Source organism: Talpa occidentalis, unplaced genomic scaffold (assembly GCF_014898055.3).
Source record: "Talpa occidentalis isolate TD23 unplaced genomic scaffold, MPIMG_talOcc4v2.1 talOcc4.6, whole genome shotgun sequence".
NCBI classification, from domain to species: domain Eukaryota; kingdom Metazoa; phylum Chordata; class Mammalia; order Eulipotyphla; family Talpidae; genus Talpa; species Talpa occidentalis.
In genome coordinates, this window is record NW_023604972.1 from 28,908,220 (window position 1) to 28,934,751 (window position 26,532).

The window sequence follows — 26,532 nt, forward strand, 5'->3', positions numbered from 1 at the left end:
GATGTGTGGGAGAGTGAGAGGACTTGCCAGAGACAGGGGAGACTGACGAACAGGCAGACTGACGAAATACACTGCTGAGGGGAGCAGTGGGCGGGACAGGAGAGGTCTGCTGCGCCATGTAGGACCTTCGCCGGCCAGCAGGGATCGAACCGTGCTGCAAAGGCTGCAGACAGCTTCACAGCGCTGCATTCAAACCGCCTGCGCCACCAGGGGAGGCCCTACAAAGTGATCTTGAGGGCATAAAGAAGAATGGAGAAAAGATTCGCTTGTCCTTTATAACTTCTGTAAAAAAGGAAGTTGAATTTAATACCTAATTAACTGCAAAGAATTACAGGTTTTTTGAAACGTTGAGCAGTGCCTTGTATTTAATTTCCAATCAGTTATTCTGCAGCATTTTATCTAACAACTCATAATGAATTATAGTAACATAATCTAAAGGCAATAAAAAGCAAAGCTGACTTAACTGTGAGGCTTGGTAAGATACCTGAAGTCTACACGGTGGCCACATTGTGAAAGGGTTTTAACAGGTTTAAGATTTCATCGGGCATTAAAAAGAAGATGAAAGGAAAAGATCTGTAATTGCTTGAGGTAAGAGAGGAAACCAAAACAGTTTAATTGCTTAGAATAAGAATTAAGGCACAAAATTGGTGAGAAAGTTCAGCTGTTAATATACGGAAATATTTGCTTTTATGAACAATGGCAGGTAAAATGGCAATGTGTATCGAATTCATTTTGCTAATATTATGCTGAGAATTTTGGGATGTGTGTTTATCAGAGATTTTGGTCTACAGTTTTCTTTTTTGTGATGTCCTTGTCTGGTTTCATAATTAGGATAATGTTAGTTCTGTAGAATGTGTTTAGAAATTTCCCCTTCTTTTCAGTTTTACAGAGGAGCTTGACAAGTCTGGTGGAATTCACTAGCAAAACCATTTGGTCCTGGGTTTTTTTTTTTGGGGGGTGGGGTGGGAAGGGAGGTTTTGATCACTGTTTGAATTTCCTTATTCATGATGAATCTGTTCAGGATTTCAATTTCTGAAATGTTGTACTAAGAATTTGTCCATTCTAGATTGTCCAATTTGTTGTCACATAATTGTTCATAATACTCTTCTGATCTTTTATTCTTTTATTTTATTTTTATCTTTTTTTGTATTATCTGTTGTATCTTCTCCAGAGACTTGATTTCAAATGGATCAATCACATTGTCTGGGTATGTCTACACAAAATCGTGCCATCTAGGTAAGGCATATAAAGTTTTAAAAATGCCAAATGTTGCAAGGTTTCAGAGGCTTCCAAATGTCCAAGTGTTTACATAGATGTTTCCAAACATGTAGATGTAGATGTTGGCAGTTTAGTTGACAAAATTCAGATAAATGCCAGAACTTTTTATTTTTAGTACAACTGTTTTTAGCACAAAGTTCTAGCAATGTTTAGTAATGGATGATAAGGTAGCTGCTTCAGATTCTTGACCCCAGGAAGGGCTGTGTATTCAGGGAGGCCTTGGGAAAGATGCTTATCCCTCAGGGTTTCTATGGGTCCCCTTTCTCCCTGTCATCTGAAATCCAAGAAGTCCTCTAAACCTTTTGAATTATTCCAAAGAGGTGAAGGCATGTGAAAGATGTGGAGAAACTGACATGATAATCTAGAGGGCAGCCTAGCTCTGTGCATCTAGTAGATGCTCAGTAAGTGTGGCCATGGGAAAAGAATGTTCACAGACCTCTTTTACCATAACTGCCTACTTACCAGCATTGACGTTACATTTTTTTCAAAAGATTTATTTATTTATGCATACAAGAACTGGGGTACAGGCCAGAGGTGTGGGGGGTGAGAGGATTCACCAGAGACAGAGTGGGGAGCAGAACAGGCAGATTGACTAAAATACACTGCTGAGTGGAGCAGTGGGCAAGTCAGGAGAGGTCTGCTGTACCATGTGGGTAGCTCCCTGGACGGGAATCAAACTCGTGCTGCAGTGGCTGTGGATAGCTTCATATGTTGCGGCTTAACCCCTTGTGCCACTAGGGAGGCCCTGACGTCACATCTTAATGTGAATTAATTTCCTACATACTTATCTAAAACTTACTCACCTTTGCACTAGAGCCCATTTGCTCTTGCCTATTCAAGATACTACTCCAATAGTCTTCTCTCCTCTACCAGAAAGTTTCCTCTCTCTCTTCAGAACCCTTTCTTTTTTTTTAAAAAAAAATTATTTTTATTTATTTATGAATACAAGAACTGGGGTAGGCCAGAGGTGGGTGGGGGGTATTTGAGAGGATTCACAGAGACAGAGCAGTGAGCAGAACAGGCGAATCTACTGAAATATTCTGCTGAGGGGAGCAGTGGGCGAGACAGGAGAGGTCTGCTGCGCCAAGTGTGTTAGCTCCCTGGCCAGGCATTGAACTCATGCTGCAGTGGCTGGCAGAGCTTGAGAGCACTGAAATTTTAATCCCTGTGCTACCAGGGAAGTCCCAGGACCCTGTCTATAAGCAAACACACATGCCATTATTGCCCCCATTCCTTAAAACACACTTGCCCTCTCATGCATGCGCTCGCGCTCATACACACACACACACACACACACACACACACACACACTCCCTCTTTTTTTTTTTTAATCATACTTCCCCAGCTAGCTACTACTATTTTTTATTTTAGAATATAACTCAAATATTTGTCTGTACTCACTGTCTCCAAGTTCTCTCTCAGTTTGTCACAAACTTACTCCTTATCTTCCATCTCTGTTAAAGGCAGATCCATCTTTCCAGGTGCTCAGCTCAAAAACCATGGAGTAAATCATAGCTCTTATTCCTCTCAATTCATACCCCAGGGGAAATCCCATTGGTGTTACCTTTTAGGATCTGGGGGACCCTTCTAGGGTCCCCTTCACAACTTCCACCCTCCTCAGAGTCATCATAACCTCTCAGAGGCCCTTTCACAAGATCCCTGTCTATGTCCCTGACTATTCCAGTCTATTCTCAACACAGCAGTCAGAGCGATTTTTGTAAACTGTAATTCACATTAGTTACTGCCCTGCTTAGAATCTGCACTAGTTCCTCACTTCATGCAGAGAAGAGGCCTGGCCCCCTGCCAGATCCATGTGATTTTCCCCCACCTCTCTGATGTCACTTCCTCCTACTCTCCCCTTATGCCCTTGACTCCAGGCACACTGCCCCTGAGGGTCCATCCATACTCCTGCTTAGAGCCAGCTCCTTTATCTGCTCTTCTAACTCTCTCACCCCCTTCAGCTGTCACCTTCTCTCTGGCGCCTGTGCTGATTATCCTTCTTAAAATTCCAACCAGAGCCCCCTGGATTCCTGAAACTCCTCACTCTGCTCTGCTTTTCCTCTTTCTATAGCACACTCATCACCTTCTAATAAACTGTGCAATTACTTGCTATTCATGTCTATCATATGTACTGGAATGTGGGCTCCATGCGGGTCCGAATCTTCATCTGTTTTACTCGGTGACATAGTCCAAGTGACATCAACAGAGCCTGGCACACAGAGGACACTCAACAAGTATTTGTTAGTTAATTGAATCAATGAAAAGAATCTGGCTGTGCAAGTTTCCTGATGATGATGTGACATTTGCAGACCTGAGCACATTTTCACACCTAATACTCAAGACAGTCCTATGACATATACACTTTCATTTCCCCCAATCTTCAGTTAAGAAATGTGAGGCACAGAAAATGTCAGTAATTCCCCAGATCACATGTCTGGTGGGAGGCAGAGTCAAGATTTGAATCCAGAGTCTGCTTGTTTGATTTCCCCACGATTCTACATTCCATGAGTATTAGTTGGTAGAGCTTTTCTGGAGGATAACTCAGTCTTATGGATGCAGCTTTACAACTGTTCACACTCCTCATAATAGAGATCTGATCACAGATCTGCACAATGGTGCATGGAACCCATTGTTTGCCTTAACAAGCAACCACAGCAAACACATAGGAAAGAACCCAAGTAACGCATAGCAGGGAACTAACTTTTAAAAAATCATGGTACATTCATGCAGTGGAGCTCTATGGAGCTGATGATAATGGTGGCACGGAGGAACATATGACATGGCTAAAACCTTACCAGCATGTTACCAGCATGTTAAGGAGAAACAAGGACAACAGGGATACAAAATTGTTTAACATGTGATCCAATCATTTAAAAAAAAACCAGCATTACTTATGCACAAAAATGACTGGAAGGATGACGCCAAAATGTTTAATAATGGTTTTCCCTAATGGTAGGATTATGGGTGATTTTTATTTTCTCTGTAATTTTCCATGTAGCTTTTTTTAAAAAAAGGTTTATTTATTTATGCATACAAGAGCTGGGGTACAGGCCAGAGGTATGGGGGGTGAGAAGATTCACCAGAGACAGAGTGGGGAACAGTACAGGCAGATTGACTTAAATACACCACTGAGGGGAGCAAGGGGTGAGTCAGGAGAGATCTGCTGTGCCATGTGGATAGCTCCCTGGCCAGGGATCGAACTCATGCTGCAAAGGCTGTGGATAGCTTCATAGGTTGTGTCTTAACCAGTTGCACCGCCAGGGAGGCCCCCTCCATGTAGTTTTTTATAAGTTACTTTGAGTCTGTGTCTGTCTCACCTGGAGCTGACCTGCACAGCTGGAGTGCTTGGACCTGGACAGCGGCTTCAGCGAGGCAGCGCCTGGAAGGAAGAGGACGTGAGCTGGCCAGGCACCAGGTGGCAAAGCACAGCGGGCAGGCCTGGCAAGACGATAGCTCTGATTGTGACATCGGCTTCACCTCAGTGCAGAAGAGAGCAATTTGGACTCTCCGGACAGCACTAGATGCCACCAGCCCCTCCATGAGCAGCACTGAGGGGGTTGACCGGCCTTAGTAAATCAGAGATGGCCTCATGAACAACTGAGGCCCAGGTAAAGATCTGGAGGCCCTCCTATGATGCCCCACAACCTCCATTGGGACCATCCCTTCTACAGCAACATCAATAAGCACTGCAGGGGTGCCTACTTCACTATCAGCTATTCTCCTCTGAGAGTTTGCAGGGAACTCTTGCCAGAGTTCTGCCCTTTTAGAATGAAGAAAGAGTCCTCCAGGGCAAGCAGGGCAAACAGGTACTGACTTCAGTCCTTGGCAACAGCCCTCCAGGCATTGTCAAGCACCTGGCAGCTCTCTCTGGAGAAGCCGTCATGGAGCCAAAAATGCCAATTGTTATTCTTATCGTCTGACTTGGACGAGAACTTGAAGCCCATCAAGCCCATTCAGTTCCCAGGGGATGAGAGACCTTGCTTAAAGTTATGGACGTGGTGGCTGCCCAGGGCAAGGCCAGGAAGTCAAGACAAGCATCTGGATGATGGTCCCCAGTAAATCTCACCTGCCCACCCTCTGCCTCTGTGCCTCTCCTGCAATGGCCACATCTGTAGGCACCTTAAGTTGTAGCTGGGAACCCCAATTTCATGTTAGCCATCTTGTCTCTGCATCTGCTCCTTTCCTATTGTCCAGTTAGAACTGCCCCTCTGAAACAAGGGTCCTCGGGCCAAGCCGAGGGTACCTCTTATCCTGGAGAGTTGAGAGCTGGTAAATCAGGAGTTTTTCTTTTTTTTTTTTTTAAAGATTTATTTTATTTTATTTTTATTTATTTATACAAGCACTGGGTACAGACAGAAGCGCGGGAGGGTGAGAGAATTCACCAGAGCCAGAGCGGGGAGCAGAGCAGGCAGAAGGACTGAAGCACACTGCTGAGGGGAGCAGCGGGCCGCAGGAGAGGTGTGCACGCCATGTGGGACCCTCCTTTGGTGGCCGGGGAGCAGCTGGGGATCAAACCAGCGCTGCAGAGGCTGGGGGCAGCTTCGCAACCCAGCTCTCAACCGCTGCGCCACCGGGGAGGCCCTACTCAGGAGTTTTTCTAGTGCTTGGTTTATTAAGGACAGACTGGAAGAGGAGAGAGGGAGGAACTATGCTGAAGTGTGACCAGTAAGGAGCAAGAGAGCCTTTCTGTGTTGCTGGGAGCCAGCCCTGTACTATCCTGCCCCCGGGTGACTGGGCATCTGTGTCCTTCCAGAAGAAGATGAATGTAACCTGCATGGTGCCTCAAACAAACAACCCCCAGAGGAGGTGGTTCCAATAGATCAGGATCCATAGGTTGATTCTGAGTGTTTATGTGTTGCATTTACTTAGGAAAAGTTTTTAGGGTCGCAGTCACTGCAGCAGGAGTTCGATCCCCGACCAGGGAGCCACCCACATGGCGCCGCAGACCTCTCCTGCCTCGCCTGCTGCTCCCCTCAGCAGTGTATTTCAGTCTATCTGCCTGCTCTGTTCCCCACTCTGTCTCTGGTGAATCCTCTCACCCAAATCTTTTTTTTTAAAAAAGAAATTTTTAAAGAGTATACGTATATATGTATACTTCCACCTCCCCCATTGCTACACCTTCTTGATGGGTTGTTGTTTTTGTTTTTTTTTTTTTTTTTGGTGGCAATTGAAATTACCTCACATGCGGTCATCGGAAGATAATCATTTCTCACACTGAAATGGAAAAGGCTCCTTGCCTCTGAAAGTCTCACCCTGCTGTGTGTTTTAGAACCCTTTTCCCCCAATCCCATTGTTTTTTGGCGTCAAAATGTCTCTTGATCAGTCCCAAGTGTATCTCTGTCTGATTTTTGCATTCTATTCCAGTTGTTTGGTACTCATCTTGAGCATTACTGTACTAAATCTTTCCAGATCAGTATAAGTAAGGAATGCTGTGCAAGAAAAAAATGAAATAAAAACTTGTTTTTAAAAGGAATCTTGGGCCTCCCTGGTGGCGCAAGGGGTTTAGCACAGCACTATGAAGCTATCTGCAGCCTTGGCAGCACGAGTTCTATCCCTGGTCTGCCAGTGAGCTATGCACATGGTATAGTAGACCTCTTCTGTCTCACCCACTGCTCCCCTCAAGAGTGTATTTCAGTCAACTTGCCTGTTCTGTTCCCCACTCTGTCTCTGGTGAATCCTCTCACCACTTCACACCTCTGGCCTGTACCCCAGTTCTTGTATGCATAAATAAAAATATCTTTTAAAAAATTAAAGGAATCTCTGCTTCAATATTAAAATGTGCTTTTTAATTTACATGCTACATTAAAACATTTCCTGGCAACACCAGCCATAGCTGAATAGCTGAAATGGAAAACTAGATCCTTGTCAAACACTTAATGGTTCTAAGAAGTTAGAATGTTACTTCTTTCTTTCATATATCCAAGAATGAAGTAGCTTCATTGGACTGTAAAGTCCTGTCTAGATAAATCAAACCAAACCATTTCATGTAAGCACACAGATTTTCAAAATTTTAAGGTTCAGTTTTTCTTTTCTTTTCTCTTAAATATAGCCCTTAAGTAGGCAGGGCATTATATTTCTCTTTGAAGGACTTGGATCTCTTAATTAGAGAGAAATATCTCATTCCACAGCACAAAGCACCGTGATAAGTTGTTCGTGAACATTGCAAATAAAGCCTATTTAGGCTGTGTCATCACACTAAGAAATTACTATATTAAAGTGCATTCCTAAGCAATTACTAAAGTTTTCTCTTTTAACTCCATTCCTGGGGAATTATCTTCTTTAAAGACCATCTTGAAAAACAACCCTTTTGGGCCTCCCCAGTGGCGCAGCAGTTGAGCGCTGGGTTGCGAAGCTGCCCGCAGCCTCTGTAGCGCCAGTTCTATCTCTGGCATCCGGGCGAGGGTCCCACATGGTACGCAGACCTCTCCTGCCTCCCACAGCTCCCCTCAGCAGTGTACTTCATCAGTCTGCCTGCTCTGCTCTCTGCTCTGGCTCAGGTGAATCCTCTCACCCTCCCGCGCTTCTGACTGTACCCAGTGCTTGTATAAATAAATAAATAAGTCTTTTTTTTAAAAAAAAAAAAAGAAAAAAGGGAAAACATCCCTTTTTTTCCCTGATAACAAGTCATTTTAAGAACCACCGGAAACCTATGGTACAAGGAAGTACTGTGGAGTTTCATAACATCAAAAGTAGGAACAATGCCAGAATGAACTTATTAAACATTTAGATTTGCTCATGGAACAACTTCAAAGATTCAAAAAGGTTAAGGTTCCTAGATTAATGGTCATGCAATTGGATGTGACATTTTAAATATATAATTCCTGAAGCCCAGATAGAATTTTAACATTCTTATGGGTTTAAAGATAAACTGTTTCAAGAGATTGGGGGCAAATCTATTAAAAGAAAGGCTGCAAAGAGAGTGAAAAAGCTGACAGAAGGTGCCACACCGACTGGGAACACACATGCATGCACACGCACGCACACATACGCAATACACACAAATGCACATGCAGTGCATACACATTTATTCATGCACATGCATGCACACATACATCGCATGCATGCACGCACACACACCCAACTGTTCACATGACCTCTTCAGTAAACGGGGCTTAGTTCTGAGAACTTGAATAAGAGCCAAACACCTGCTCAGGGGAGTGAGTTCAGCAAGGTCAACAGAGCCCAAGAGAAGAAAGGACAGCTATGGAAGAAAGAATCTAATAGCCATCAGCCCTGAAACTGGTGACAGGGCTCAACTCTGTATTCCACAATGTAACTACAGCATTTGAATGAAGGGAGAGGAGCCCTGGTTCCCAAGGCCACCGGGCTGTACAGATATATGTACAGACCAGTGTGCACAGCACAGATACTGTGCTGACCAGTAATTGTCAGCTCAGTGCCATGCAGGGCTGTGTCCTCACAGCCACCCCCACAGCTGGGTCCCCTCACACGCTGAGTAGCTTGTGACCTCTTCCATCACTGGCAGGGTGACTAGCCCTCTCGCCTCAGCAACCCCTCAGCTGCATGGAATGCCTTCCCTGGAGCCTCTCACATGCAACAGAGTAGTCAGGCCAGACCATCAGATTTCTTATCACACAAAGGAGGGGTGGTGTAGGATAAATGGTTTTCTAGGCTTTTCTGCCCTCTCACCATTAGGATTGCCCTGCCTGATGGGGCACCTGCAGTTGTTACATTGTTGCAAGCTGTCTTACTTACTTCTGTGGGCCATGGGAGGAGTGTAGAGATAGTCACCAAGAGAAGCAGAAGCAGGAGGGAGGCAGGAGAGAGAAGGGGAGAAAGAAAGCCAGAAGAGAGAGAGAGAGAAACTCAGAGTGAAGACTTGCTGGGGACCCGGAGGCCTCCTGGCCTCCTGGCAACCTGGCGCCCCTGCCTGCTGTGTACCTGTTTGCCACACTACTTGTATAGCTCAATAAAAGCCTGAGAAACCCACTGAGGGCTCCAGGACTTTCCTTCACCCATCTGCCGAATCATAAAAAACCTGCCCTGTGCCCATCCTGCCCCTACAGGTGGTCACTAGTGTCCTCTCAGCCCACTGCCCACCCTCCACGTGCCAGGCCTCCTCCGCTTCCGACTTGGGAATTCTCATGCCCACTTTTACTTAGAGAGACAGTCTATCCTCAGTCACACAGCGTCAGGATTTCTGCTTTTAATCAGCCTACAATGCCACATCAGAGTTCTAGTCCTAACAACAAATGTTTACAGCATTCCCCATGAAATCTGCATAGTGGCAAGAATTTCTCAGAGAAGCTGGTTTCAGAAACCCTGGTTCTTAAGTTTCCTTTTTCTTTCCACCTTTCTGTTCATTCTTTCTCCCCCCTTCCTCTCTCTCCCTTTATCTTCTCTTCTGATCTCACAGGAAGGCTTTAGCCAGCAGTTTTAAATATCCGGTCTTCTCTCCCTTAATTGGACAATCGACGTTTTCTCTATCAAAAGTCAATTATGTCCCGAAGCAAGACCCCTGGCCTCGGCCCTTCTATCCAGCTTGGCATAAGACCTCCCTCCCTCTGGCATTCTGTTCCAGGCCCATGCTCTGGATATTTGGAATTTGTGCCTCACAGGAAGCAAGGCCATTCATTGCCCCGGCCTCCTCCACTATTCTTGCTGCCCCTTTCTGCAGCGAGCTTTCTCGTGATGCTCTCCCGGCTTTTCAATTTTCTTACCACTGTGAGAAGGAGAAAGAGAATGTTCAGAAGGGAGGATATAGGATGTGGGCCCTTCCAGGTGGGGACCTCCAGAAAAGCAAATGAAAAATGAGCAACTTTTCATTTTTTTTTTCCAGTTTCAAGTCTCTTGTTTTCCAAACTAAAAAAATATGCTCCACTAAAACAATTACTGTGGGAATAAAAAACAGGCCAGTGGTAAGAAAGTTGGAGTGGAAGAAAGAAGGATCTGGTTCACAGCAGGTGGCCTGGGATGTCCAGATGGGGCTGGGGGCCAGAGTGGGTCTGGCCTCTGCCTGCCTCCGGACCTTATGTGAGGCTGCTTTTTGCTCCCAAATTTGCTGGAACCTAAATTGAAGCATCTGAGCCATAATATAGGTGAATTGAACCCACCAGACATTCTTAATAATGGTGTCCAGATGTCCAGAGCCCTGTTTATAAGTAAATTAGGATGATCAGACTGATGGATAGAAAGGGGGTAGTTATGAAGCAGTGATGTGTGTGTGTGTGTGTGTGTTGGGGTGTGTGTGTATAGCTTGTATACTATCTCAGACACATTCAAGTGTGTTTGAATCAAACATCAAACTTGACTCCTCCAGGAAGCCTTCCCGGGCTCTTCATCAGGATGGATTAGGTCTGCCTCCCTTGTATGTGGCAACCATTCAGCATATTCAGGAGCACATTTACCCACTGTCTCATCACTAGCCTGTGAACTCCTTGAGAACTAGGATATGTCCTTTCTGTCTTGGCAACACCAGCACACAGCTCAGGGCTGGGTGTGTGGTAGGCCGCCAACCCTGTGTGATGAATGGGAAGTGAGGCATCTTAACAACTTTAGGTAGTTGAAGGCAGAGAAATTACCCATTTACATTTAAGGACTATGGAGCCAGAGTTCTTGGGACAAATAATGCTTTTAGCTGGAGTTACTATAGGTTCTTAGACCTCAATTTCCTCATCTGTAAACACGATTGGTACCCGCCTCTTTGGAATGTTGTGTTGAATGAGATAATTCTTTTAAGAGCTTAGCTCAGAGTCTGCCACTTAGCTTAGTAGGCAGAGCATTCATGACAGATAATCTCACTACATTATTCATGGAGGGAAATTTTCAGAACAAGAACAAATGAACTCTAGCTCTGTCTCCACTTTGCCTGTCATCCAGGTTTTAGAGACTGGCTTATCCTAAATCCTTCTTTGTATGACTTGTGAATATGTCCAGCTTTCCTGGAACCACATTCTGGTTATTTATCTCTGCAAGTTGAGTTCTGTGAACAGGGGCTTGTGACAGCTATCTGCTTAGAGAGCAGGTCCATTTAGTGCTCACATTTCCAAAGAAGACAATGACATCAGTCTTGTTCTGTCCACTTATGCACTGAGGCCATCATCCCACCACTGTGCATTTTTAAGGGCTTTTTGCTGGTTGCTGGGCTACAGGATGAACATCAGAATGAGTGGCACTATTTCCTTCCAACTCTTAAGGGTTCACCGTTTAGATACTTCTCAAAATTAATAGCCTCCCTAAAAATGAAGGCTCACTCCCACCTCCTGTTAAGCCCTTTTCTTATCATTCCCTCATTAGTTCACAGAACACTTTTATGAGATGGGCAGAATATCCTCCCTTTTGCCGATAGTAATTGAAGATCCAGTGAAATTAAGGGAGTTCTTAGTCACCCAAAGAACAGTAGTATGTATACTTGGGATCCTTGGCATTGACATCAATGTGTTTTATAACACATTTTGGCAATGGAAGAAATATTCCTCTCCTTAAAGCCTTTCAGTACTAAAGACTGCTGTTTACACATCCCCCCTGATTCCTCAGTGAGAATGCATCCAATTTTTAAATAGATACTTGGGCACCTGGCCTCCCTAGCAGATGGGCATGGCTGCATGATTAAATTCTGGCCAATGAGAGTAAGTGGAAATGACGCGTTTCCTGGAAGGGAGAAAACATGTCCTCTTTCCCCCTTTCTGCTGACTGTCACGGGACTAGGATGACCGGAGCTTAAGCAGCCATCTTGAACCATGAGGCAGATGTAAACTGTTCTGAGGGTGGCAGAAGAGAGAAGATGATATTATGGATGCCCTCTCCCTTCTGATAGATTACACAAAACTTAGTTCATGTCAGGAAGGTAGATATTTTTGTCTTGTTTAGTAGATTGTGATCTTTTATTTCTGTCACTTTCAGCTGAACCCAAACTAAACAGTGGTTTTTCACTGTACTGGGGGAAAATATCTTAAATACTCAGTGAGGCTGCCAGGCCTGGAATGACTCTAGTTTGCTTCTTCACCTCATCTCACATCTAGCTTTCTCTCCCTTAGCTCCACTCTCTGTCCTCACATGCTGTTCCTTCTGCTTGGAATGCTGTTCACTGGTTAACTCCTGCTCACCATGGGATCTCAGTCTTCAGTATCCATTTTCAGAGCCAGGCCTTGATCAAGCTGCTTTTACTTCCCATCCCTATTCTTTTCCTTTCTAGCACCAAGCTTTTCAGTGTGGAAATATATATATATATATATATATATATTATGTGGTTATTTGTTTAATGTCTGTCTTGCCACTGATGTTAGTTCTAAGGACTGAGGTGCCCTTGACACCGTAAACCCTGGCTGTACACTGTGCCCATATGTGATAAACTATAGTTTCCAAAGATGTTTGTCATCAGTGTCATCAGTGTTTCCTGTCATCAGTGTTTCCCACTGTCATCAGTGTTTCCCACCCCCATGCCCTCTGCAGTGTGCCTTGCCACACCCTACTTTGTCTGTGCCCTGGGTACATTCCGTGACAACTTTCACTCACAGAATGTGACCAAATGACACTGTACCTGCTCTGGGTGTGGCTCTAACTGTCCTGGCAGCTGTGCTTGCTTCTCACCGTGGGAGCCAGCTGCCATGTAAGCACCAGTGCCCTGAAGCTGCCATGCTGTAAGAGCCCAAACCAAGTGGAGAAGGCCTGGAGGCGAAAATGCCACACGAAGAGAAGGGAAAGCATATGAAGCACTGAGCCGGCTGTGATATGAGGGGCCTCTTGTCATCCACTCCACAGTCCACACAAGCCTTTCGAGGACTCCAGGCCCTACCATGATCTGGTTGCAACCACAAGAGACTCGGAACAAGAACCTCCCAGTTGAGCACAGCCACAGGGCAGATTAGTAAGATGGAATATAAATTCCTGGTGAAAGACATTTTGTCTTGGGATAGTTTGTTGTTGTTGTTTAAGATTTATTTATTTATGCATACAAGAATGGGTGTACAGGCCAGAGGTGTGGGGGCGGGGTGGTGAGATGATTCACCAGAGACAGAGTCGGGAGCAGAACAGGCAGACTGACTGAAATACACTGCTGAGGGGAGCAGCGAGCAAGACAGGAGAGGTCTGTCCTGCCATGTGGGTTGCTCCCTGACCCAGGTTCGAACTTGTGCTACAGAGGTTGCAGATAGCTTCACAGTGCTGTGCTTAACCCCTTGAGCCACCAGAGAAGCCCTTGGGTTAGTTTGTTATGCACTAGGTAATGTGAACACTGGCACAGAGTAGACTGTTGGTAAATATTTGTCAAATGGATGTTGGATAGGTTTTATTATTTTTTTTAAATCTTTTTTTTTAAAGATTTATTTATTTATTTTTATACAAGAACTGGGGTACAGGTCAGAAGCGCAGGAGGGTGAGAGAATTCACCAGAGCTGGAGAGAGGTGCAGAACAGGCAGATGGACCGAAGACACTGCTGAGGGGAGCAGCGGGTGAGGCAGGAGAGGTCTGTGCGCCATGTGGGTTTTTCCCTGGCCGGCGGGGAATCAAACTGGCGCTGCAGAGGCTGAAGACAGCTTCGCAGTGCTACGCTCAACCGCTGCACCACCAGGGGAGGCCCAGGTTTTATTATTTTTATTCTTGCATTGCTAGAAGCTAATGGTCCGTGGTAATTCTGAGATAGGCCTAGAACCACAATGTCTTCCAGGGTGGTGTCCTGCCCTGAGCCCCCTATGCTTGCTGGCGAACTGTGATTTCATCTTTATAAAACTACTGCAAAAAGATTAGTCTTCCCCTATGAGAGTGGGTCCAGGGATTGAGGAGAAACATGGGAGAAAAGACTAGGTATTCCAGCAGGCTGTCCTTGCCTTTTTTGTTTACTGTCATGTGGGCCATCTTTAAATGACCACAGGCACAGCTCAAATATATGAACAGAGTGAGATGGTCAGGAAATGAGAAAGTTCATGAAATAATAATATGAAAAAATGGAGAGGAGGAACATAAATAATGGTGTGGCTGTCTCTGGGCAGTGGGATTATAGGCAATTGAAAATATTTTCTTCTTTTTGCTCATCAGCATTTTCTAAACACTCTTCAAAACAAGTCTCACTGTTTTACTAAAAATAAATTTTTATTTAAAACTTTAGATGTGCTGTGAACTTTGCAGAAGGCGAAAACAAGCAAAACAAGTTGCAATAAGATAAAAAGAACCAAACAAAAAAACCCCAGGCTCCAAAATTGCATTCTTAGTAACTGATCATTTAAGGTTTTTGTGTGTTTTTTTTTTTTTTAGCCTTAAAGGTCATTATTTCAGAAAATAAATAAATAAGCATATCCCAAAGGACAAATTGGGGTGGGGGGACATCAGAGTAGGATCCAAAGGGTGACCCCAGTTTGGAAAACAGGTGCAGAGCATGTTCCCACCTTTATTTTTCCATGGACTGTTTGGTTTGCTCAGTTTGGACCATCTGTGCCCCATCTAGCAGCATCTTGGACTCATCAAACCCTCTGATTTATAATTATCAAGCATTAAGTTGCTCCATGGAAACTATTTTTGGTCAGTAGGTTCATTGGTGTGATTAATTATTACTTACTAAGAGACTGAGATATATTCTCTGAAAATGTAACCTTTTCTAATTTGGAGGGAGCAATTTTCAGCTCAGCCAGCTCAGGAGCCATTTAGTACTGAATCACCAGTAGAGAATCACTGCTACTAAAGTGGACAGTTCAGGGTTTGGAAATCTGATGAGAAAGAAAATAATTAGAAAGTCATTTAGGAAAGGAAGGAATCTGCTTCTCTAATTAGGTTCTTCTAGGACAGAGTCTCTAGAAGGGCAAGTTCATAATTGTTTCATATCAATTTATTCAAAAGATTTTTTTAAAGATTTATTTATTTATGCATAAAAGAACTGGGGTACAGGCCAGAGGTGTGTATGTGGGGGTGAGAGGATTCATCAGAGAAAGGGGGGAGCAGAACAGGCAGACTGAAATACTCTGCTGAGGAGAATAGCGGGAGAGTCAGGAGAGGTCTGCTGCGCCATGTGGGTAGCTCCCTGACTGGGGATCGAACTCGTGCTTCAGAGGCTGTAGACAGCTTCGCAGGCTGCGTTTTAACCCGTTGTGCCACCAGGGAGGCCCCCAGGTGTTTATTGATGCCTGTTTATATGGCAGGATCTTTTTGGGCCGCTGGCTCCTATAACAGTTGGCATTTATTCATTCATTCATTCATTCTTCAGTAGGAGTTTAGTGAGTAATATATTATGTGCTAAGCATTGCTGTAGGTCTGGATTCTTGGGTTTTATCAATAAATAAAAGTGACATAAATCTCTGCCCTGCTGGAGCTTATTTAGTGGGAGGTGGGAATATCAAGAAATTTATACCTGAGCAAATATTATAGTACATTAGATGATAGCAAGTGCCAGGCAAATTGGGAATCAGATAAGGGGCAACAGGGGGGTCCAGCATCATACTTTTTTTTTTTTTTTAAAGATTTATTTATTTATTTATACAAGCACTGGGTACAGTCAGAAGCGCGGGAGGGTGAGAGAATTCACCAGAACCAGAGCGGGGAGCAGAGCAGGCAGAAGGACTGAAGTACACTGCTGAGGGGAGCAGCGGGCGGCAGGAGAGGTCTGCACGCCATGTGGGACCCTCCTTCAGTGGCCAGGGAGCAGCCGGGGATCAAACCAGCGCTGCAGAGGCTGCGGGCAGCTTTGCAACCCAGCGCTCAACCATTGCGCCACCAGGGAGGCCCTCCAGCATCATACTTAATGCTGACAGACCAAATACTTTCTTCTCAGGACTGAGAACAAAGCAAGGTTTTTCATTCTCTGTATTCTTGCTCTCTATTGTCCTGTTCATATTAGACATCATTGGCAGTACCACAGGGTATGAAAAGGACACAAAGACATACAGAATGGATGTCCCTATTTGAAGATTACATAAAGATCCAAGGAATGTGAACACAAAAGTAGGACATACTCAAGGTAGAACTTTTGGAAAATATTAAAAAGAAAACATGTAGAAGAAATTTTGGAATTACCCATAATCGTGGGGCTGATGCCTACCCCTATAGTGTATGTGTGTGTGATCAGGCACAGCCCTGAGCTAAAATCTCAGACTCTGCCTGTTCTCTCAAGCAGATGCCCTTGCACCCGCACAAACTGGGCATTGCGTTGCATGGCCCTAAGTATTTCAGTCATATTTATGTTTCGGAGTATAGCCCTCCAGATTTCCTATGTGTACATACAATTTTTTTTGCATAATTGTTTTCATACTATATATTCTGTTCTGTGAACAGCTTTTTTCACTTACTCACAGACTATCAACATTTCCCCATATCATTAAATTTGCCCCAGAGCATGACTTTGTGGGGCCTAAGTTTGTATTTATGGGGATACCTTAATTGGTTTTAGCAGTGGCCAATTGTTTAGTGCTATTGCCTTGGAGTGCAGAGCCTCTGCCCGTGTAGATAAAACATCATGTCCTTCTTGGGAGGAACATTCAAACACATGGGGGTGTTTTTGCACATGCATCACACAATCACGAGGCTTTAAATTGGTTCCATCCCTTGCTTTGGGAAGAAAAGGTAAGGTTCCACTTAGTTCAACTCACGCCTAGTGGGGCAGGGAGAAATGTCCCTTGACATGTTTGGATTCCTAGCTATTTCATAGTAAACAAGAAGCTTCGGTGCTGAGCAGTGAGGCAAGAAAACAGAACATGCTTATTAGGGCACTATTCCTAAAGTCATGCAACAGGACATTTGGGGTTTAGGCAACCCACCTCGGTTGACGGTGAGGATGACAGCCCACAGCAGGTTTGGAGCAGGATTGCTCAGTATTAGGGCATGAACACCACCATCCCTGGATGCAAACCACCAACTGATTGCCTTGTAAGAAACATCATAGACTCAAGGGGCTGGCCAATAGTCTCTCAGAGAGCTGACAGCTCATAAGCCCCATTCTTGAGAATTAGGATAAACATTAGGTCAATTGCAAAACATCCATGTGCCCAAACCCACAGCCCACAGTCAGTCCTAAGCCTGAGCCTTTTTGTTTCCTGTGCCAGCTCTTATGTTCTTTACTGAGTCTACTAACTAAATGGCACTTTAGTGGAGTCATGGGACAGAGGGACAGAGGACAGAGTCATGGGACAGAGGTCATTGGGCAGATGTAAAACAGGAATTCCTAACCCCAGTGGCCCCTCCCACAGGTAACAAAGCTTGGTAAGTCCTTCGAAAAACCTCAGATGGGAAGGCCACTTAACTGCAAATGATCCAGATTATGTTGGACAGTGTAAAGGAGTATTAAGAGGAAAAATTCCTCTGATTTTACATTCATTCATAATTTAAGATTTAAATATTGAGACAGAACCTCAATGAAAGGCATTTTCAGGCTAAAGGCATTTGCTGGAGGCCAGAGCTTTGGGTTCTCAAAGATGACTTATAAGCTAAGCATGGGCCGCTGGGCTCTCTGGAGTCCCAAACCCATCATGAACCATCTCTCATTGCTTCCGAGGAATTGCAATTTCATCCTGAATGTCGCCCAGTTATTGTACAGAAATACTATTAGTTGGTGAATTTGTTTTCTAGGCTTGCTATAATGAAGTCCCACAACTGGATACCTTAAGATAGCAGGACTTTGTTATCTCTCTCCTGGAGTCTAGAAATCTGAAATCAAGGTGTTGGTGATTCCAAGTCTTCAGGAGAGCATCCTTCCTTGCCCCGTCCACCTTTAGATAGCTGCTTCCTAGGCTTGTGGCTGCTTTGCCTTCACATGTCCATCTACTCTCTATGTGTGTGTCTTCATCACATGCTTCTCCTCTTCGAGAAAAAAGTCATATTGAATTAGGGTCTATACTAATGACCTCATCTCAATTTCTTTACACCTGCAGAGACTCTATTACCAAATAAAGTCACAGAGGATTACAACTTCAACACCTCTTGGAGGGGAAACATTCAGGCCATAACAGATGGAAAATCAAGGTTCTTTCCTTGATTGTAGATCAGGCTACATCAGTAGTCCCAAGCAAGTTGCTCATCATCACTAGGCCTTAGCTGTTGTCATCTGTCCCCCAAAGTGCTTGTGACCTGCAAATTCAATGCAGTTTTAGTAAGAGCCTAATCAGTCTCAGATCAGTCACAGAGAACAGACTCATGGCAAAAAGGGTCAGCTTTGAGAGGCGATGCCAGCACTGGTTGGGGGCTGGATAACAGCATCCTCTTCTGGCAGATCGGGTGCCTGTATGAGGCAGTGAAGGGCGCCGGGACCCTCCAGCAACTCTGGCAAGACCTCTGCAGTATCAGCTGCCAGACCTGAACTAAAGAGCCACCAGCCGAGTCACAGTGCTCCTTCCCTGGTGCCACAGTCTGCCAGCCCTGGAGAAGTGTCATGATCGTCAGCTACACCCTATGCGCACAGACAAGGGCTCTTGGCCTCCTGAGCTCCTCAGGAAACCAGCACTAACAGGTGCTGCCCACTTTGCTCAGACAAATCAATGAAATCAATTCCAACTACATCAATTCCCCTCTGTCTGCCTTAAATATTTAGACAGCCACGTTGCACGTGTGCCCCAAAGGCAAGGCCTTGAGTGGGTGAGAGCTTTAGTTCTGGGTGAGACTGAAGGGACTTGACATGTTATTGAATTGAGGGCCTTGGGAGGTGAAGCTGGGCAGATACACATCCCAGGAATGCGGATGTAGCGCTCTCAGTGTGTATCTGAGGCTGACAGGGTTTGACAGTCTCCATCTGGGAACAATAACCCTCGAGCGGCAGGCCAGGCCATGCCAAGGGCAGTCCCTCTTTCCCTCTGCACGCTGTGAGTGGGATGGGAGGTGAATGGCCCACCATACGGGGCTGCACAGGGGGTCCTGGAGTAGGCAGGGTCCAGGGCAGCTCACCAAATACTTGCCATTCCAGGAGCAGCGGGCTGAGGACAGAATCCACCCCCCACTTGCCCCAGACCTGAGTGGAATGCCACGGGGCGGAGGGGGAGGGTGTTGGGGGGCGTGGCGGATAATTTGGGATACCAACTGATCACCCAGCCGGCTGCATCAGGCAGCGGGGTGGCCATGTGTTTATGTCACAGTTAATACCTAATACCTTGGGGCTCTCTTTGTGCTGATGGGGGAGGGGCCTTTCATCTGTGAAGTTCAAAGCGCCATTCACAAACTGCCTCCCTAATCCTCACTCTGATCTGAATTTTGTTGTGTAACTAAACTGATTACAAGAATTTGGTGAATTGGCTGTGCTCGTCTGGGCCCCTCGGACAGACAGACTTCCTCCCACTTTGCCCCCATAGGGCACACGGGCCTGGGACAGGGAGGTGGGGGGAGTGTTCACAGCACAGTGAATGTTGGCGCAGGAAGAAACCCTGGGCCTCACCTTGCCCTGCTTCCTACACATGCCCCGAGGGTCCCAGGGGTGAAAAGAGGTGTGTGCGACTCCCAAACATTTCCTATGCTCCAGAATGACATCACCGATCACCTCCTGGTCCACTCCATGGGCCCTGCAAGCACAGCCTGCCCAGAACTAAACTCAGCATCCTCCCACCTCACTACTCAGTGTCCCCTGACCCTTGCCGTAGGGGACTCTGAGGCAGCTTCCCTGCCGTCTTCTGGTGATGCCCCTCCCCACAGGGGCTTTCCCTCTCAGACCCTGTGCCAATCCCCCGTGCTTTTATTCCAGGACCTAGAATTTCCTGCTCAAACAGCTTCAGGTTATTCCCAGAGGTTGTGCAGGCCTCCGACCCTGGTCAAGCCCTGGGACTGAGAGAGGGGGCACACTGTTTCAGGGGCAGCTATTTGTGTGGGAGGGAGTGGTGAGGAGAACAGAGCGTCCACATGCCAGCCTCCTTGTTGTGTAGCTGGAGAATAAATCCCCAGCTCTATGACACACCACCAGCTAGAGTTTCCGAAGTCAGAAAGCTGCTATCATATTGGAATCTCCCCTCCCATCTCAAATCCTCCTCATCAACCAGTTCCCATGGTCTCTTGCTGTCACCTCTGCAATGGCTCTTTTATCATGCATCCCCCTTTCTCCATCCAAACTCCTCTGCTCTCTGGGATGAAGGGACAGTGGGTCGGCGGCTTCCCTACCTCCCTGCCTGTCCCTTTTCCAGTTCGTTCCCTGCATCGTGTCCAGAATGATTTTTCACCCTCTGATGTTGCTTCTTCTTAGTTATTTACAATCTGAATAATCTTTACCTTCAGCTTTCAACTTGGAGGTCAATCGGTGACTGCTTCCAGGGCGTTCCAGAGAGGGTCCAGGGCCCTGCCAATGGACTGCGAGGGAGCTTCACAGTTAGCCCCACAGCTCCTTCCCCCACAACGACCATGCTTTATAAGCACCATGGATTTTCTATCAGCTCCACTCAGGCAATGAGTGCCATGAGGCAGAGACACTGTAAGTGTTGCTTCTCAGGTCTACCCACCAGTGTCTTGAGAGAGGAGGTTCAACAAGTACTTGTTCAATAAAGAAAGGATCCAGACAGATGGTGTCATTTCTAAGGTAGAACCTAGTTCTTCCAGTCAGAGCCAGACTTCGGCATATATCAGGTAATTTTTCAGACCACCAGATTGGAAGAGAGTTTACACATTGCTGGTAAGTTCAAGCATTGTTAGAAATGTACCAATATGAAACAAACTATTTACTAGGATGCCTCTGTTGAAGAGCATAGTGTAGCATGGTTAAAAGAAATCTTTTGAAATTCTCTGGGGAATATTTGAGTAACAAGGACATACTGTGTTTAATGAGTATTTTTTCTTTTTTCTTTTTTTTCCCAAGGTGTGGGTACAGTAATAAGGCTATGCCGCTGCTAGGAAACCTCCTTTTCCTGCTCTCCCAAACCGCTCTCAGTGCCTCCAGCCTCAACGAAGCCTCCTTTGCAGCGGGGAGCGGCCCTGTGGCTGAGCTCTGGCTCTTCAGGTGTAAGCAGAGTCGTATGGGATTTTAGGAGATTCAACCAAAGGCAGAGGCAGTGCACACTCTTTTGCTCTACTTGTTTTCCTCTTTCTTTCTTGGCCTGCGAATGTAACGGCAGCTATAGTGGCTCACGTGGCAGACTTGAAGGATGAAAGCAGCGGCGCAGTAGTGAATGACAAGTAGTGGAGCAGAAGGCTACCAGCGAGCAGGACTCCAGCAAGATTGTGGCCTCTGCAGAATAAATCCTAATGGAGTCAGGAGACCTGTGAGCATCTTGTCCAGGGTGTCCGTTCCTTGGTTGAGTCTGCTCCTCGGCCCTCCTTCTTCTGCTCCCCTCTTGTTTGCACAGCCCCAGCACCCAGTGATTCCTGTGGGCTACCCATGAGCGATTCCCTCCCAGCCTGGCAAGGTCCACGCAGGCTCAGGTAGTGTATCTGCTTGCAATGAGCGACGGAGTGCCGAAATGCTTACCGTATCATCTGACCGTAAGCAAGAATGTACAAGTGTAAACAGACTCTTTCTCAGAAGTTGGGGCCTTCTTGTTTACTATGGAGGCTGTTTCCTGGAATAAGCTGATGAGATGTGGTTGCTTTCTTGAAACGGCAGGCACTGGCAACATCAGGATAGAAAGGACAGAGCTCTTTGTATATCTCTTCCGGGGATGCAGGTTATAAGAGAGGAGGGGGCAGTGTAAAGAAGACACTGTTCTTCCAGTGGGAGAGGGTGGCAGTCGACTGCCGGGCCCAGCTGCCTCTTCCTCTGCCCACACTCCCCTTTCTGAGGGTGCTGCTGCCTGTCCCATGGCCTCCTGAATGTGTGAGTGTGGAGGCTCCCCTAGTCTCAGAGCCTGGAATGAAGGGTTGTCCTCGGGCTGATAAGGGACATGCCAGCACCTCCGAGGGCAGGAGCCCGAGGGCAGGAGCCTGAGGGCTTGGAGAAGTGAACTGACTTGTCCAAGGTCACACAGCTAAATCAGCACAGAGTCCACTCAACAAGACAACAAGAGCAACTAAGAGCTTTATTTATTTATTTATTTTATTTATGCATACAAGAGCTGGGGTACAGGCCAGAGATGCAGCAGGTGAGAGTATTCACCAGTGACAGAGTGGGGAACAGAACAGGCATACTGACTGAAACACACTGCCAAGGGGAGCAGCAGGAGAGTCAGGAGAGGTCTGTCCCGCCATGTGGGTTGCTCCCTGGCCAGCCGGGGATCGAACCCGTGCTGCAGAGGCTGTGGATTGCTTCATAGTGCTGTACTTAACCCCTTGCACCACCAGGGAGGCCCAAGAGCTCTATTGTTAACATAGCACAAATGAACTTGTTTTGTAAGGCTCTTCTTTGTATTTCACCCATTTCAAGTCCTTTAATCCTCAGAACAGCCTCATGATGGGGTCTTTAGACACATACTTCACAGACGAGGGGACAGAGGCACAAGGCACAAGTAGCTTCAAAATACTCCTAGTCATCCCACTGGCTAATGGCAGAACAGGATGGAGAGGACCCTCAATCCAATGTACTTTCTAGCACAGCATTGGTTTCCAAATTGAAGCTATTTTGGGAAAGGTGTTCCTTCTCTTGCGTGTCTTCCTGCATGTCACCCGGAGAGAGGGGCCAAGCTGACAGGTTGGGATCCCATGTGATGTTGAGGGACAGGATCTCAGAGCTAGAGAAAGGTCTGTTTCTTCCTCCGTGCTCTGTCCTGCTCTGTCCCCATCCATCTCAGTATAGCCACAGCCAATGACCCAAAGACATGGGGACACAAGAGGCTGGTTCCTTTGTCTCAAGGTGTGGACAATCCTACAGTATCCTAGCCCTACTCCAGAGTCTCTTGAGTATCAGACTTAACACCAGATTGTTACTCAATTTTTTCCCCATTATTACTGACTTCCTTCATACCCTTTCACCAGACAGCCCTTCCTTATAAAAACAAACAAACAAACAAACCAAATCACCTCCACCAAATCCTCCTGTGAGGCTCCGCTTCTAGAAAATACAACTAAGTGGGCCTCCCTGGTGGCACAAGGGGTTAAGCACATCTGTATGAAGTTATCCTCAGCCTCTGCAGCATGAGTTCGATCCCCTGCTGGCCAGGTTGCTAACCACATGGCACAGCAGACACCTCCTGTCTCGCCCGCTGCTCCCCTCAGCAGTGTATTTCAGTCAGTCTGCCTGTTCTGTTCCCCACTCTGTCTCTCGTGAATCCTCTCACCCCCTCACCTCTCGCCTGTACCCCTGTTCTTGTATGCGTAAATAAATAAATCTTTTTTTAAAAAAAAAGAAAATTTAACCACGACTTTTCCATCATTGCTTTTATTTGCAGCACTCACCTAACATACATGCCACCTAACTTTGTTGGCCTGTCTCACTATAACATCTATACAGAAGAGTAGCCATTTGTCTGCTTTATTCTCTGCTGCATCTTCAGTAGAGAGAACAATGCCTGGTCTATTGTTGGTGCTCAATAAATATGTGTTGAAACAATGAATGAGTCCTCATACCTCAGTGATCTCGTTGATCAGACTGGGGTCCTGGACTCCTCATGCTGTTCCCCACAAACTCTGCTCACTTTCTCATCTGCTTTCCCCAACCTATTAAAGATGGCTCTGGTCCCCTTGGGCTTGTCCCTATCATGGATGATCTCCCAGCAACCCAGGTCACTTGCTTGTTTGTTCAAATACATCTCCCAGCACCTCTCGGGATGAGCTCCTCCCACACTCTGGCCTTGCTGGTCTCAGCCAAACGACAAGGTAAGCAAGAGACAGCTACTCACTCGTCTGTACCCAGGTGTGATTAATGAACTAGTGGATGAGGCAAGGGAACAGGTAGATGGTCTCAGTGAGAAAGCACTTCCTTGTTGGAGTGTGTTAAGAGTTTGTGTGAAGGAGATGGGAATGCACCGGGGTGGAGAGCTCCTTCTGTTCTGGGCTGTAACCCTGACAGAGCAAGGTGGATGCCATTGCCTCACATGGTGTAAAGGTTAATTCTGCGACAGTTTCACTGCAGTGCCTCAGGGGTGTGTTCCAGCCCGGTGGCACTGCTTTTGCCAGGAATGACTGAACGGCTGGAGACAGAAATCAGCACCGTGGCTCAGACTGGGGGTTCTGCCCAATTGACTTGTCGGTGAGCTAGTCTCTGCCCGGGGCCTGCTTTAGTATGTTCTTTGGATTCAATAACAGCAAACACTTATACTGCTTTCCATGAGGATATTTCCTGGCTGGGGCTGTCCTGAAGTGGGTGGGAGGGGCTGCAACTTCCAGCCTGGACGTGCCTGTGTACCAGGGAGATCTCCAGAGAAGCAGGGCACCAAGGAGCCATCCACAGCCCACATTCACCGCCGGTTGGGGTGGGTGCAGTGGCCCAGAAAAGAATCTGGGTGGTGCTGGGGCAACAGTGTCCACCACAGGGAAGGAGGTGACAGGCTTGGGGCAGGTACAATTCTAGACCTCACTGAGAAAGCACCTGGAGGAAGTGAGGACCTGGCTGTGTGACCAAGAAGGGGAGGGTGTGTGTGGGGTTTCAGGGAGAGGAGTGTCAGATCAAGGGTGCTGATGTGGTGAGTTTCTGGCTGCTAGAGGGAAAGCAGGGGGCCTAGAGCAGAGCAGTTGGGGGTGGGAGCAGAAGATAAGGTCTGTGGTGTAATAGGCAGGGAGGGATCAAACCACACGGGCACCTGCAAATGGCTTCCTTTTGAGGTTAAGAAGCCACTGGAGCTTGGTTAACCTGGCTTTCCATCAGTTCTATGAGCACCCAATATCGTTCAATAAATTTCCTTATTGAAGGAAAATAAATTTGCTTCCATTAAGCACCAACTCTAGAATGAGAAAACTGGATTCTGGTCCAAGTTCTACTACTGATTAGCTTTGTAACCTTGTAGAAGTTGCTGTTTGTCTGGATCTCTACTTCTGCCTCTGTAAAAATGTGTTTAAGACTAGGCCCTATCAGCCCAGTCTTGCAAAGTTAACCGTAACCCCACAAAGTTATTGGGAAGGTGAAGTAAGTTCATCTGGATGAAGACCTCAGATTAGGTCAGTCCTTTTCAATGTGGGTGGGGATTCTAGAAGATGTGAATACCGGAAGGTGAGGCTCATCTGGGAAAGCAGTGAACACATTCCTCACCAGGAAGTCAGGTGTGGTTAGGAAGGGGAAATAGGTGCTACATAACCCAACACACACACTACCACACACACACACACACACACACACTTGCACAGACATCCACTAGTATCTTTCTCACATAGTAGATCCATTGTCTGGAGAATTAATGCTAAGCTGCACCCTGAAGCAATAAACAGATGGTCATCTGGTCACTACCGTGGTGGTGTGTTACAATTATCATCTTGCTAGTCACTTTGTGACCTAATAAAATTCACCAGTCAAATTTCAAGTGTGGTTTTGCCCTAATTGGCATTTGCTTTATTTACTTTCTCATTAAAGTCTTTCCGCTCTGGGAATCTATGGCAACCTGGTCACTGGCTCTTTCTTACCACATCCCCACAGCTTTCCTGAAGATGTGTGAGCTGCTCCATGTCATCTTTTCTCTCTGAACTTTTCTGTCTACACAATTTCTCATCTTTCCTTCATCATTCTTTCCTGAGACTAAATAGTTTAAATTGTCACCTGGAAATTTTCTCTTTGCCCAGATGCTAACAGATCTAAAATAGAGCAGCCCTAAAATTTTTCCCAGGCATTCTGAGTAGATGCAGATGGCGGGCTATCCCTGCAAAACATAACAATCATTATTATGTCTAATACAAATACATCATTTTATGATTGCCAAAATAATTTCATATTTATTGAGGGAAAAATCCTGCCCTGGTAATGAAGTAAAATCTGTTTCAATTCTAAATGTTTCTTTATAATGAAGCTGCATAAAGTTGAGCTGTTAGAAGTCTAACCCAAGGGCCTGGGAGATCTCCAAATCCTTGTGGAGCCTGTGGAAATACAACTGTGGCTTCCCAGACATCTAAAATCCCTCATGCTTGACTCTGAGAACCCGTTCCTAGCAAAATGGGCAGTATCCACTGACTAATTCATTCAGTTTTTTTTAATAAATATTTTTAAAGATGCAACTGTGAATCGCTTATTGTGCTGGGTGCTGGGGATACCATGAATAAAGCGACCCCATCCCTGCCCTCATGGAGCTTAGAGTTTACTGGTCTGGGGCGGTAATGGGAGGCAGGTGAAAGAGATCTTCAGCTAATCATTACACAAGTGTTTCTTTCTGTGGTTTAATTCTGTCTGTTGTAGGAGGGAGAGCACAAGATGATCATCAGCTATTATAGGATATCTGATGGTGTCACTCCGCCTGAACTTGCCCAACCCCTGTTCTGTCCTGTATGACCCCAGCCTGACCCCAGTAGGCAGTTTCCCAGGAGGAGATTAGAGGGCAGAGCACAAGAAGAAAATCTAAGAC

At 46.1% G+C, this 26,532-nt stretch overlaps 1 pseudogene; it reads left to right on the top strand.

Moving 5' to 3' along the window:
• Nucleotides 1-4,193: 4,193 nt before the first annotated feature.
• Nucleotides 4,194-5,324, top strand: LOC119261330 (phosphoglycerate mutase 1-like; annotated as a pseudogene).
• Nucleotides 5,325-26,532: the final 21,208 nt, after the last annotated feature.